Consider the following 15,055-nt stretch of genomic DNA (forward strand, 5'->3'; position numbering starts at 1 on the left):
CGCTCGACGATTGTCGCATCTTTTCGCGGCACAGTTACAAGCCCTTAGTGCCCGTACTATCCGCTTTAGCCGAGCATTCGAGCTTGTAATGTGTTATTTAGAGGTTTTTAAGTTGTGATTTCCACGTTTAACAAGTGTATCGAACTATAAACCGTGTCAATTTGGGTTCCGTTGCGCTGTGATTACGACTCGCGGAAGCCTATAGCGACGCGGTGAATTGTGCGTCTTGCACATCGCAGAAGAAAGCTCCGGGAAGCGAAAGAACGGATGAATTGCTCGTCTTTCGCATCGCGTCCGCATCGTTTGGGCGATTTGTGAACGCGCCCGCGCGCTGTCTGTGAAGCATGTGTTCGCCACATGTCCCGACCGCGTCGCTTTGAAGACGAATCGACGCCGCTCCCGCTTCTGTGAACCGGTTAACGCGGCTCCTATAGCTTCGTTAAATTGTGCTACATATGCGCGTAAGTTTCGTAAACACCCGACTTTGTGTCTTGAGGTCTCCCCGCTAAGACGCATCTGCAACAAGAACGGTTCCCGTGTATAGTTCTGACGAACTGTTCACTTTTTACGTTAACCAAAAACTACGGAAAAGTCCGCTTCTACGAGGAACAGTTGTGGTTGAATAGGTAAACTATGCGCAAACGTAACTCTGTTTTTCTCGTGGTTTTCGCAAGGCAATGTTGCGAATGACATTGGATCTGCCAACGTAGGCAGAGCCTTGGTGCACCTACGACACGCCCATCTATGATGCTGATGAACTTGATGAATACCCCCCTCTGAAACAAAGGCAACTGTATTGAAGCACCTACTTGACTACTGTTGGTACGTTTTGTTTTCAACTGCTCGATGTACGGACAGGTCCACTGTTAGATGGAACACATGAAGGGCGTGTCTAATTTCGGCTTTGTTGCGTTCAAACTTTCCCCTAAGTTTCGCATGTGCACGCTATCGTTTGAAATCCCGCAAGAACTCGAATTAAGCGTAATTGGACACTCCGAAACGGGAATATAATTTCTGACTACGCTCCCGCTTTGTTGCAAATATAGATTTGCATAAGTGCAGGTCGTTGACAGTTCTGGTTCTGACAGCGCAGTGCACCAGCTATGGTTCCATTAGAACGGTGCAGTGCACAAGCTGTAATCAATTTTAAAGCCAGTTCGTTAAGCGTTCCCTCTAACTGGATTTTACTGTACACAACAAATCTGTGATTACGTCATATTCAGGCACATCATCTTCTCTGCTTCCGCGCGTGCGTCATCGACCGTACACGTTCAAGGTCATATAGCGCCGTTCGAGCGCAACTCTTGACCCTATCCTTTTGCGTGGCAAGCCGGGCTGACTGATAAAACCGTTATTTTTCTTCGCTCGCTTTGCATTTTTCCTTAGTAACGTCTGCGTCGACAAACCACTTGACGTGCGCCGTTGGCGTGAAAAGTCACTGGAAAGCACATATCGCACACGTGTCGTGTATACATGCATCCACGTGGCGTATGGTGCGATTCGCAGTTGAAAAATTTTCAGGCGAAGTAGTTGCAACGCACAGATTTTGGCGTCGTATTACGCGCAAAGCGTGGCGCCCGCGATCGTAAAGAAACGGTACTCCCTCGAAGGTGGGCTTTTCGTATAGTAGTACTATAGTAAGTGGTTCCTGAAGTAAAAGAAAAACAGAAGCTAATTTTTGTCTGCCGAATATGACGACACGACTGATCTCAAGACTGGGAGAGGGCTCTTAAAAGCCCCCGAACTCCAATACTCGGCAGTCCAGGAGGCCTGCGAATGGGCGGTGGGCCACCTTCTTCCAGTCCCGGCGTGGACGCGGCCAGTAACTGCGGTGGACCTCTCTTAGGGTGGTGTCTGACCAGTTCTCCAGGACCAATTAAAGTTCATTTCACTTCATTGTAGGCGACGGGAAAGGGAATAATAGAGAGCTTTAGAATAACATTTGCAGCTGCTGTGGGTGTGGCCGGCATAGCGGGTGCCATACGAGTTTTAGAATAGTGTTTGCCCTCCTGCAAACCGCAACGCACAATCGCAGCGACACCGTAGCCTCAAAACTAGCGTTTGCGGGCCACGCACGCGGCCCGCGATTTCGGATTTTCTGCGGGCGGGCCGCGAACGGCGACTCTCGCGTTACGACGCATGCGCAGTGGCAGCGACCCCGCGCCGCGTGCAAGGGCTCGCGGTACGCTATTCTAAAACTCCCTAATAACAATTGTGGGGGTTTAACGTCCCAAAGCCTCCGTATGACTATGAGAGACGCCGTATAAGGGAGGGTTCCGCAGGTTTCGATCTCCGGCGGGGTTTTTTAACGTGCACCTAAATCTAAGCACACCGTCCTTGTGCATTCTCGCCTCCATCGAAAATGGAGACCGCCGCAACCGGGGGTCGATCCCGCGACCTGCGGGTCAGTAGCCGAGTGTCTTAGATCACCGTGGCGGGTTGGTGAAGGGGATAAAAATAGCAGATAAGAGAAAGGTAGAGAAGACGGAGCCTTTTCCCAACACGAGCGAAGAAAGAGGAGAGAAGAGAGAGGAAAGATGGGAGGGACACCGTTGAAGGAGGGTGGGGCACCCGGTGATCGGCGAGAGCTACACGGCGCCAAGAGATCGCGGACGGCGGGCCGCTCGGCGAGAGCTACGCTAGCGTCAAAGACCGCGGACGACACAACAGTTCCGTTCGGCACAAAACCCAGCGAGCGAGTTCTTTCCTACGCGCGTATTTGTACGCGCCGTTTTCCAATAACTTGATCCTCTCTCGAGTATCGTGGGCTTGTCAGCGATCAATTAAGCGTTTCTGAAACGGCGATGGTCTGATCTTCGATCGAAGTCACTTGTCGGTTTGAGGGACACTACACAATGAATCAGTTAAGATTGATAAATCGTCCTGTTCTAGAAAAAAAAAAAAGGTCATTCGTTGGGCACATTGGTTCGACATCTTGCACGGGTAGTGCGGAGGAAGACACAACACGCGACGGAAAAGACGCTCAACAGGAAAGGTCAGTCGTACTCTTACCACTGTCACGATTTCACCATCATAGGTGTATGAATGTAAGAGAACAACCAAGGTCGAAGTTTAATTGTTAAAGTTTCGCGCTCCAAATTTCGCTCTTGATGTCACAAAGTAATTGTTTTTTTGTATTGTGGCGACATGTGCTCAACGCGATTAATTGAAACTTGGATGATTCAGCCTCTGGCCACCTCAAAAGATAATTCACTAAATCTGTACCGATTAAAAACTACCTAGGCCCTAGTGGGCATCGTCGCAATCTATGACGTCACGGTGATTGGTGCTGCAATTTCAAGGTGGCGTCGCCACCAGCATTTTGTTTTTGGCGCGTTGATGGTGACGATGTGCTGCCGTTCCCTTTGTAATGGCTTGCCGCCTGTATACACGATTTTCTTTTCGACTCGTGGGTGCCGGTACTACGTCTGTCGCGCACACGCAAATCTTCGCTTACCACCATGCATTTTTCTTTTTTTTTTTCTACGGGACATGAGCTCTTGACGGACGGATGGAAAAACTTTATTTTAAAAAGAAGAAACCCTGCAGGGTTACCGGCCCGGGCTCAGGCCACCCCGACGTTTCGTGCTGTGAGGCGTATATCCTTTCCACCGCTGTCCGGACCCGCTGGTTTGCCCACAGTTGGTCGTCTGAGCTAGTCAGCGCACTTAGCCCCGTTAAAGTGTTCTATTCCCGTATTCACAAACGTTCCTCGACTCGACTTACACCCTTCACTTGACAGAGTTGAGCACTGCGCCCCCATTCGGCTGAAAAGGACGCTGCGCTACTCAAGGATCGCAGCAGATTATTGTTGATATGCAGTGACTTGTCGTGACTAGAGATGGCACTCCCATCGGCTTTCTCAAGTGAAGGTGGAGTGTTGAGAGAAGGGACGTTCTAGAATACGGGGGTTAGCCAACGCTCCTCGAAAAGGCGTACTTAGCCAACGCTTCTCGAGAAGGTCCGGTTTTATATTGTCCTCTCGGTATATTACTGTGACGTGTGTGCATTGCCATAGAATATGTGCCATATATCTGCGTGTTCGTGCTTGCAGAGTGTACAGCTTGTTTGTGGGTATTGTCTGGAATTCACTCTGTTCAGGTGTACCGGATCTGAAAAAGGTTCTGGTTTGCAATCTTCGCCCCTGATCTTTTTTCCACGTGACACGACGAGGATGTTTCAATTCCAACTACAGCGCGGTGTCGTTACAAAACGCGCGCAGCTGCGCACTGTGTACTGTTTGATTTTCTGAATGAGTGCGAAGTTTTTTTTTTTTTTTGAGGCACATTTTGCTACATTGCCGTAGCCGGATAAGTGGAGAAAGAAAAAGAAAATGGAAAATTAATTTGTTCGAGCTGCGCGGACGGTTTATTAAAATGTTTCAACGGTGCTCGGGAGGGCTTATTATTTTGTACGGCGCAGCTGTTATACTCCTGTGGTGTGATGAAACACATGCGCGACAGAGTTCGCCGTGCTCGCTTTTACAGCGTGTGCATGCGTTGTCGGCCGGAATATCGAAACCCAAAACTTTCAGGGGAAAAAAAAAAGTGCGATTCGTTTGTTTTGAAGTTAATTACTTTACCGTATAGGATGATTGGGTCTCTGTAATACGATTTTGTAATGAGAGGGAATCTTTGGAGCACTTCTTTTTGTCATGCCGAAAATTCAAAACTCAAAGGGAAAAAATCTACTAGAAGAACCCCTACGAAAGTTGGGCTTAAACTTGACACTTCCGGTGATTCTTTCATTTGGCGCAGTCGCATTTGGATTCAGCCGCAGGAGCGTTTTTACCGCTGTTACAAATTTCTTACGAGAATCTAAAAGAATGGAATGCTAAAAATAAGTAACTTCAGTTGTTTTATGTATAATTTTTTTCTTTTTGTATGTTTATTATGTTTTTGTTTAGAAATTTAACACCTTTTTATTATTACCTATATTACCTAATTAATCCAACCCTCTCTTTCAAGAAGTGAATTAATTTAAAAAGCAAGGCACCGTCCCATTCATGGCCTATCCCCCTAGGCGGGTTGCGCCAAGGTGTTGAGGAACCAACCAACGATTTTGCGCGATGGGCCTGTGATGTGTACCCAAGTCATATTCGATAAACGTTGGCATTTCTGCTCGCTTGCTCAGTTTTGGCGAACAGTCCTACAAAAAAAAATATTGTGACAGAAAGCACGCTTTATCAAGCTGTCACAGTCAATGAGCAAGATTTAGCGCTGTTGCGTTTGGGAGCTCCGAAATTCTGGCGTATATATAGTTGGTTGGGAGCGAAACTCCATGCAAGGAAAATTAAAAGGAAAAGTCTTCGCTTTGAGTGGAAATCGGACACAGGACGTCGGCGAATAAAGCGGATGCTCAACGTGCTCAGAGCCACGAAAGTATATACTTGAAACTGATTCGAAAAAAAAAAAAACCCCACTACACGAATTTCATGCATATAGCGCAAGGATAGCCTTCTCAACGCTTGTAATAATATTGCGTGGCAGAAGCGTATACAATCGCACAGAACGTCAAAGTGCGCGAGTAGAGCGACGAGTGGTTAGTTTAAAAAGCCCACCAATTGCAAAGCTCGCAGGTTTACTAATTCGTCATCATTGAAAACATCATCGACGAAGTATATGGGTTCGTGTGTTGCCTTGCGCGGACGCCTATATAGACGGGGGTATATACCTGCAGTCCATTCGCAAACGGAGGAATTATGTCGTACAGCGAGTTGTTCGCTATATACTTCACTTGCGGTATAGGCATTCCGTATGATAGTTTGAAAGGGCCAATTTTCACTCGCACAGACGGTCATTTCGTTGCGGCACGGTTGGGGTGTCCATCGGAGAGCGAAGCCATTCACTAAAAAGATTTTGCACTCTCTATTATAAATTACTTACACTCGAGAGTTTTGCGTGCTTGTTTTAGGACCTCCCGATACTATAGTTTTGACCACCTGGGCCTTTCTCCAATGTACACCTGAGTCGGCGCGTTTGTAATTGATTAAATTAAATCCTGGCGGGCGCGGTCTTTTCGATTGAGTAAATTTTGTTCTTCGTTTATATTCTTTGATCTACCTTTGGTACCCGTCGCTGGTGCTGCCCTCCATCCCAAGAGGCAAATAAAGTTCACCTATCTATCTATCTATCTATCTATCTATCTATCTATCTATCTATCTATCTATCTATCTATCTATCTATCTATCTATCTATCTGTCTGTCTGTCTGTCTGTCTGTCTATCTATCTGTCTGTCTGTCTGTCTGTCTGTCTGTCTCTCTGTCTGTTTGTCTGTCTGTGTCTGTCTGATGCGGGTTCATTCACCGACGCACGATTTATCCGCTCGTTGCGCCGGTTTCGTCTCTGCGCATGCTGTCTCCTTTCACGCCGCGCGGCGTCAAAACAACCGCTTAGCGCGTCCACTACACGGGTATCTGTTTATAAGCTCGTTTTGCGTTGCGGCGTTGCGCGCATCACGTTGCGCGTTTGTAGCAGCGCACCCCGCCGCGGTGGTCTATAGTGGCTAAGGTACTCGGCTGTTGACCCGCAGGTCGCGAGGATCGAATCCCGCGTCTGCGGCGGCTGCATTTCTCGATGGAGGCGGAAATGTTGTATAGGCCCGTGTGCTCAGATTTGGGTGCACGTTATAAAGAACCCCAGGTGGTCGAAATTTCCGGAGCCCTTCACTACGGCGTCTCTCGTGATCATATCGTGGTTTCGGGACGTTAAACCCCACATAGCAGTAGCATAGTTTGTATAGCGCCGTGTACACAAGCGCGTACATGTGTATACGGTATATATATACACCTCGTGTAGCCCGCTGTCCGCAATGCGGCAGCGACACCTGCAACGCAGTTTGGGGACCTTTTTTGAATGAAGTCTCGCGAAACGAGCCGGATGACGCCGAAGATAGCGTCGGAATGGAATGTGGCGTTCCTATATAGACGTGATCATGAGCTCGCCTTCTCGTAAATTTAGACGCGAAATGTGCGGCTTTTGTTTTGTTTTGTTCTGCTGCGCTGTCTGCGTGGAGCACTTAAATTTAAGCGTTGTCCGGAGCACTTAATTCGAATTTATCGGCGAATGCTACACTTTCAAGAAGTTAATTACGAACTTTAGAAACACGTTGTGAGTGACTCGACTTAAATTCTCTCTCCTCTCTTCGATTCATTAGCGCAAGGGCGAGGCGCAGAGCCGATCGGTCACTGCAGCACTGTCGTCGGTTCATCGTGAACTTACTTACAGCGCAACACCAGAAAAAATACAGGGAAGGAGCAAAAGAGAAAGAAAAGACGGCGCTGTCGTCGGTTGCCGGCGTGTTCTTGCGAGGCTCCCCGCACCTGCCTCGTTTTGGTCTCTCGTGTTATGGTGCTGGTAGTGGTTAGAATGAAGAGGAAAAAGGCACCTAATTTCTGTCTGCCTTCAGGCGACACGGCGCAGTGCCTTATAGGGGTGGGGGGAAGGAGGGATAAAAAGAATAGAAGGAAAATAGAAGAAGCCAGCCAACGAGAGAAAAAAAAGAAGGAGATAGGAAAGTGGGGATCCGGTCGAAGCAGTCCAAGGGCGGGGTGCCACAATGCGAGAGCTGCACGGCGTCAGGAGACCGCGGAGGGCGAACCAGTCGGCGGGAGCTACGCTGATGTCGGAGATCGCGAGGGCACAACCGTCCAGCTTGAAATCCTGCGAGCGAATCTCTCTCGTGTTATTCTGGGGCTTGAGCTCCATATACGATATGCCCTCCTGTCCCACCTCTTTCTGCTATATAGGGTATAGGGACCAACCACGCGCTCTTCTGTTGTTTTCGCGTAATTACCGCGATGTGTATAGCGGGACCCACATTGCCAGCACACGACCCCGGCCCTGACCGCAAGAAGACGTGAGCTCCGGCTGCGAACGGGGTCGCACGCTGGACACACACACTACCGCGGTGCGCGGACGTGCATGGTCATCGTGAGGGGGAAGTGTGTGTGTGTGTGGGGGGGGGGGGGGTCTCCTGAGGAGGCATATACGAGCCGTGTACACACCTCCCTCTCAGTTTAATTGCTCTCTCTCTTAATCGCGAAGTCTTTCATAACTGCACCAACAAAACGCGGACGAAAGAAGGACGAAGGAGAGTGGACGTGCGAAGCTCTTCTGTGTTCTTATGTTGCGCACCGTTGTACACCGGCACCCGTTGCCTTCCTGCATGATGATGTTATTTGTGCTATCTCTCTCTCTCTCTCTCACACAAAACTTTTAACCTTACTTTCTTCTTTCCGTGAGTTGGAGCTCGATGAACGATGCACGTCCCGCGCGGCCCGTGGTATACCGCCCCGCTCCTTTTGCGAGGTCTCCTGAACGTGCCCTATATATACGGGAGCGTATCCAGAAACCTTTTAGAAACTTTTTCGAGGATTTGACCGCCGTTTATATGTGTTCGTGCGTGTGTTTGTATATGTGCGCGTATAGGTACACGCGCGCGAACTTCAAAAAAAAAAATTAGTGTGGTTTGACGCCCCCATCAAACGCGAAAAGTGACTGTCGGAGGCGTCGACACGAGGGACACAAATATATATATATATATATATATATATATATATATATATATATATATATATATATATATATATATGTAATGACGTCAGCATGACGTGCACGTGACGTTATCAGTGCACGCAGATTCATCTCGCCTTTGAATTGTCGTTGGTAAATAAATGACTGACGGACCATGATTTTTTTCTACTTCACTGCTGCTGTAACTGGTATAGTTCCTTAATTGCGTATGCGTTGCATTATTTAATTTTTTTCTTCTGTTTGATTTTCGTATCCGAGGCCACACGAAGCTGCAACCTTTTGGTTAGGCGGTGCCTCCAGGTCCGTAGACAGGAATTTTTTTTTTTTTTGCGGGGGGAGGAGGGGGGAGGAACCACTTTGATTTAGGGAGGGGAATCCCCTTAAAATGGCCATTTTACGCTGTCTATGTCAGAGGAAAAATAATTCAGGCGGAGGGGGGGGGGGGGGGGGCATGTGCTTGGTGTGTCACCGCCCTGGCTACGGCTCCTGGGCACCTCTATACCGCGCATCGTTCGGTAGGTAACCTCTTTGTCTCAGATTTGGGTGCACGTTAAAGAACCCCAGGTGGTCGAAATTTCCGGAGCCCTCCACTACGGCGTCTCTCATAATCATATGGTGGTTTTGGGACGTTAAACCCCACATATCAATCAATCAACCTCTTTGTCTCGTAAACACCGTCCCGCCGCACTTTATCGCGTACTGCGTCGGCGCACGCGTTTATGCTGCGACGCCGTACGTGCTCCATCTATCGGATGTTGCCGAGCGCTGCTCCAGACCCTGACGTCCAGGAGGATCTGTTGCGCAGCCTATGCACGCATCGTCCGCGTCCTCTTATTCCTGCTGAAAAAAAAAATAAATATGTAAAGAACTGCAAGAAGCCGGATGACCGCGCGTGCGGGTATATATACTGCACTCGTGTTAGAAACGCGGTTCCTGTTCGCCATTTATCTGCTGGCCTCATCGGAGGCATTCAATGCGGATGGGATTAAGCCATAATCTCCAACGTCGAAGTAGTCCAAGGAAAAGGGTAGAGAGTGAAAAATGCCTACGGAATATCGAGTATACTCAAAACGCGCAAAAACTTGTTTCTTCTTTTGTGTTTTTGTGTTTTTTCTTAGGCACTTGCCCCCTTCCCCCTATTACTTTGATAACGAACACACTATAGTGCAAACCAAAGTTTTGTTGGAAGGAATGGAAGCCTTCGTATCGGCAGTCAGCTCCGTCTCTCTCTCTCTCTCTCTCTCTCTCTCTCTGTGTGTGTGTGTGTGTGTGTGTGTGTGTGTGTGTGTGTGTGTGTGTGTGTGTGTGTGTGTGTTTGCGCGTGCTTTTAGAGCATATAATCTTGCCCCGCATGAGTACCACGTGTCAGCACGGCTTTCCACTTGTGCACCTTTGTGCGGTCACCAGACGACCAAGCTTCCTACCATGAATCTAATTCATTACCGCGTTGTTCTCTCGCTTTTATATATCTTTCTCACGCTCGACCGAACCCCAAACCGAAAGTGGTAGGTGTATACCAGTAGAATACGTGCCTGCAGCAGTATAGTGGTAGTATTAGTAGCGAGTGTAGGGGGATAGTGGTAGCAGCCGTTGTAGTATAGTGTAGGAGCAGTAACAGCAAGGAGAAATGAGATTTAAGAAGCCGCAGTGGGCGATTGAAGAAAAAAGAGTATAACATTGTAGACGTATCGATCCAGCAATTCGTCGGCCATGTCAAAGCGGGCGGGCGGGCTGCGTAGAAAAAGCTGTATATAGCTCGGTAGTGGATAGTTATAGCGCGAGGACAAAACGACGACACAGAGACGAGAAGGACACGAAGTGTCCTTCTCGTCTCTGTGTCGTTGTTTTCGCGCTATAACTATCGCTATAACTATGTTCTCGCGCTATAACTATCGTCATGCCATACCAACTAGCCCAAGCTGCCACACTTAGGTAGTGGAGCCATACAAGCAATCTCAGCCAATACGCTCTTTTCTCTCTCGAAGGGCACGTGTTGGACGAAAATGAGGCATATAGGGAAAAAAAAAATGAAGGCAACGACTTCTTAGGAATGCTTTAACTTAAAACAGTAGGATCCCCCTCAACAATGCCTAAGATGGCGCTGCGGGTATTCTTCCAAGTAATAATAATAATAATAATAATAATAATAATAATAATAATAATAATAATAATAATAATAATAATAATAATAATAATAATCCGCAGCAGCAGCGCTCCAGTAAAGTAACCAACTTTGTACCCTCCTCCCGGGGCTACGTCACAGGTGATCCGAGGTGACCTTGTGCAACGTGTTGTGTGGTTCGTATCTCGAGAGGCCGATCAGAATCAACGCCAAGACTCTCGAAAATATGATAGCGGGGCGCCGCGGTAGCAAGATACAGAACAAACATCGCCTCCGGGAAGCGTGGCACGCTGCGTGATGGATATGTGGGCAAAGAAAAATAAAAGTGAAGCTTATACTCAGAATCACTTATTTTTTTCCCTTGGGTTTCGCTCGGACTCAAACTCACCGAAATTGTTCTCAAGCAGACTCGCTCCGACTCGGATTCACTAAAAATGTTTCTCAGCCGGACTCCATTGGACTCAGTCTCGCCAAAAGATTACTCACTTCGACTGCACTTCAAACTAAAGCTCGCTGCTTCATATAAGTCTGATTGAGCCGACTCACAAATCCGTTAGCCTACACTTGGGTTTTTCTCGAACATGGTGTCAATTGCTCTTAAACGCCATTATCTCGCGTAATCGGTACTCTATACTTGGCGTCTTTTGATCTCGCATACCTTCAAATATAACGCGGTTGAAATCCAGCGAGGGCATTTTTAATCAAAGATGGGACTGACACGATATTTTTTTTATCGAGAATTCCCATGAAATAGTTCCCATGGGTTGGGTGGAGGTCACGGGACCCCCCCCCCCTCCCTTCTTCTCCTCCGCTTTATGGAATGAATATTGAGCTGGTGTGTGAACGTCGGTGTTTTGAAATGAGTATAGGCGTGAGTATACAAACGTGAGTTGACGTGAGCCTGATAGTAATTTATGCTGAAGGTGAGTATAAGTAGAACCATAAATCAGCAAAAAAAAAGTGTATCTCTCTCAAAGAATAGATTTTGTCCTTGTAGGGCTTGACTCGGACTCGGTATTTTTCCTTAAGTGTGCTCACTGGGACTTCGGACTCGCCAAAAATATCACTCACGCCCACTCGCTCGAACTCCCGGCTCGATTTAGGTCCGAGGCTGTCGACTGATCAGTGAGTTTTCCGACCTACAGATCATGACACACTCATTTATTTATTTATTTATTTATTTATTTATTTATTTATTTATTTATTTATTTATTTATTTATTAGAATACCCTCAGGGCCCGTAGGGCATTACAGAGGGGGTGGGTACAACATTTTATAACACACAAGAAAAAAAAAAGACAAAGAAAAGAAACAAGTGTCAGATGCGCAAATCACGAAGGCAACATAAATCAACTAAAATGTATAAGTAAGAATTCAAGCACATACAAGACAAAGATAGATAATGGAAACTGCGTATAGTTACAAACATTGCTGAGAAATTGCAGTCTTGAATAACAAAGGGTCTGTTATTGTTACAACGTTGACAGCGTTCTCGCAATAACTGTCGGTGGCGGTGCCGCGGTGGTGTAGCGGTGTATACGGTGCTGGGCTGCCGACCCGAAGGTCGCCGGTTCGATTCCCTGAAGCCGCGGCGGTCGCATTTCGATAAGAAGCGAAATGGTATATAGAGGCCCGTGCGCGATGTTAGTGAACGTTGGAGAACACCACCACATGGTCTAAATTTTCCGGCGCCCTCTACTATATATATACGGCATCTCTCATAATCGCCTCGAGGATTTGCGACGTAAGACCCCAGATATTATTATTACCTCGCAGCTTTAGACGTACGGTATATCATCATCAGCCTGACTACATCCACTGCGGGACAAAGGCCTCTCCCGTGTTCCGCCAGTCGACTCGGTCCTGTGCTTGCTGCTGCCAATTTGTACCCGCGAACTTCTTAATCTCATCCGCCCACCTAACCTTCTGTCTCCCCCTAACCCGCGCTTGCCTTCTTTGGGAATCCAGTTAGTTACCCTTGATGACCAGCGGTTATCCTGTCTACGCGTTATACATGCCCGGCCCATGTCCATTTCCTCTTCTTCATTTCAACTATGATATCCTTAACCCCGGTTTGCACTGTATATGCGTGGTTTGAAACGTGAAAGTTTAGGGCTAAGCGAAGAGTTCGTGGCGTTTGGCGTGTCTTGCGTACCGTATATAGGGGCACGCTGAAACGTTTCAGAAGAAAAAAAAAGTGTATACTCGACAGCCCAGGTGGTAAGGCATGTTCGTATGTGCGTAATTTTAGCTCGAGCAATTACAACAATGGTAACATTACTTAGAAGTGTGGCAGCTTGGGCTAGTTGGTATATGACATGAGGATAGTTATAGCGCGAGAACAGAACGACGACAAAAATCGCGTCTTCTTGTCTCTTTGCCGTCGTTCTGTTCTCGCGCTATAACTTCTATTCTCGCGCTATAACTATCGTCGGGTAACGTATACCTTCTGCGACCAGATTTGCGACGCTGCAGCCCCCCCCCCCCCCCAAACATTTTTTTTCGCCTTCAAGCAGTTACAATACACCTCTATGACCACATGACTGTGCTCACGCGTTACCATACTGCAGCGCTGTCAATCATGCTTGGGTAGCTCAGCGAAGAAGAAAAGAACAGCAGATTCATCTTTGTGAAACCATAAGCCTTTTAGTTAAGATCCTGCCGCCCGGTTCTTGGCCGATCCCCCTTTGTGGGTGTGCGCCAGAGTATCAAGGATCATCATCATCATCACTCGCACAGAAAAAATTCGCCTTGACAAATCTGTTTTTGTTTTTTTCAATTGTCGCGCCCTCACGTGGCCTCAATGTTGGCAGCGCGTGGAATGCGCAATACCAGCTTGGTGAGTTCGTGGTTCATTTCACGCGTAATACTGTTGGGTGTGCAGCCTTTTTCAAAGCGAACGAATCATTTATGCTAGCCCTGTATACTCCTCGAGCTGCACGTCGCAACAGCTGCATATAAATACTAAAACGCTAAATATCCGTCCGTCTATATAGACAATCACGTATGTGATATTGCTGCAGCAGAACCGTGCGTGTTTTGTTTTTCTCTCTCTCTTCTCGGGCTGATGAATCACCTACTCGTCGCACAATTGATAACCTTGGCCCCGGGCGTGAATTGTCTACTGTAAATAGGGTGTGATACCTACCGTTAGCGGCCGTGTCGGTGGTATAAATCTGTATAAACCGCCGGTTGTGGTGGCGTGAGATTCGTCTATCGACGACGGGGGCTCTGAAGTTCGTGGTTTCGCAATGCGTCTCGTATAGGAAGGAGTCTTGAAAGGAGGGGGGAATCGGCGCCAAGGCCGACCCTCTTTATTTCTCGCTTGTTCGCGCCGGCGGCGGCCGTGGGAGAACCGACGCGGCGTCCCGCGTCGCATACGGAAATAACGAAAGGCCGCCGGTGACACGTATGGGACGTCCCGTTACTTTGTGTCTTTTGTGCGTCGCCCTTAGATCTCCTTGTTTGAACTGTGGTGCTGCATTTTCAATGCCGGAAGGGGGGTGGGGGGCACACGGTTACGTATAAAGACCGTTTTAATGGCGCACTTACGTCCGCCGCTGTGATGACTCACAAGGAAGAAAAAAAAAAAGGCGACCTTTGACTTTTCTCGGCAAGTCCTGACTTGCCACGACTCCCTTTAAGGAGACACATTAACTTCCTCTGGTGTGCCACGACTCTCCGAAGAGAGTTTGCAGTAAAATTAACGTATTTGACCTCCCTTTGATAAGACTATGTTAACGCCCTTTTGGTTGACACGACTCTCCCAAGAGAGGTTATAACGAACGTATGTGATTCTTTTTTTAGTAGACTCGATAACTCCCTTTTGCGTGCCACGACTCTCCGAAGAGAGTTTACAATGAACGTATGACTCCCTTTAAGGAGGCACGTTCACTCCCCATTCGCGTGCCACGATTTGCCGAAGAGAGTTTACCATGATTTCCTAATTCTAAGAGAGAAGTGTGGCAGCTTGGGCTGGTTGGTATGACATGACGATAGTTATAGCGCGAGCACAGAAGGACGACACAGAGTCAAGAAGTGCTCGTGTCCTTCGTGTCTCTGTGTCGTCGTTCTGTGCTCGCGCTATAACTATCGTCTAAAAGAGACTCGCAATGATGATTCGAAGAACTACTTTATTATTATTATTATTATTATTATTATTATTATTATTATTATTATTATTATTATTATTATTATTATTATTATTATTGGCAATTCTGTCTACCAGTGCGAGCACTGAACGGAAATTCGGTTCAGCGGGACATGTGGCGTAAGAGCGTCGCACTTCGCTATATACGAAGCCCGAAGCATTGGACAGCTCGTTATTTCTACACGGCTAATTGTAATCTGTGTAAATATCGTTACTGTCACGTGTCGTCTACTTATACGTCTCACTTT

The 15,055-nt window shown here is 47.5% G+C and overlaps 1 protein-coding gene across 2 annotated transcripts in view; it reads left to right on the top strand.

The window, feature by feature from the left end:
* ttv (exostosin glycosyltransferase 1 ttv) overlaps window positions 1-15,055 on the top strand; it is a 207,267-nt gene that overhangs the window by 1,399 nt on the left and 190,813 nt on the right. The gene's annotated exons all lie outside the window — the stretch shown is intronic.

This window comes from Rhipicephalus microplus, chromosome 6 (assembly GCF_043290135.1).
Source record: "Rhipicephalus microplus isolate Deutch F79 chromosome 6, USDA_Rmic, whole genome shotgun sequence".
Classification (NCBI taxonomy): Eukaryota; Metazoa; Arthropoda; class Arachnida; order Ixodida; family Ixodidae; genus Rhipicephalus; species Rhipicephalus microplus.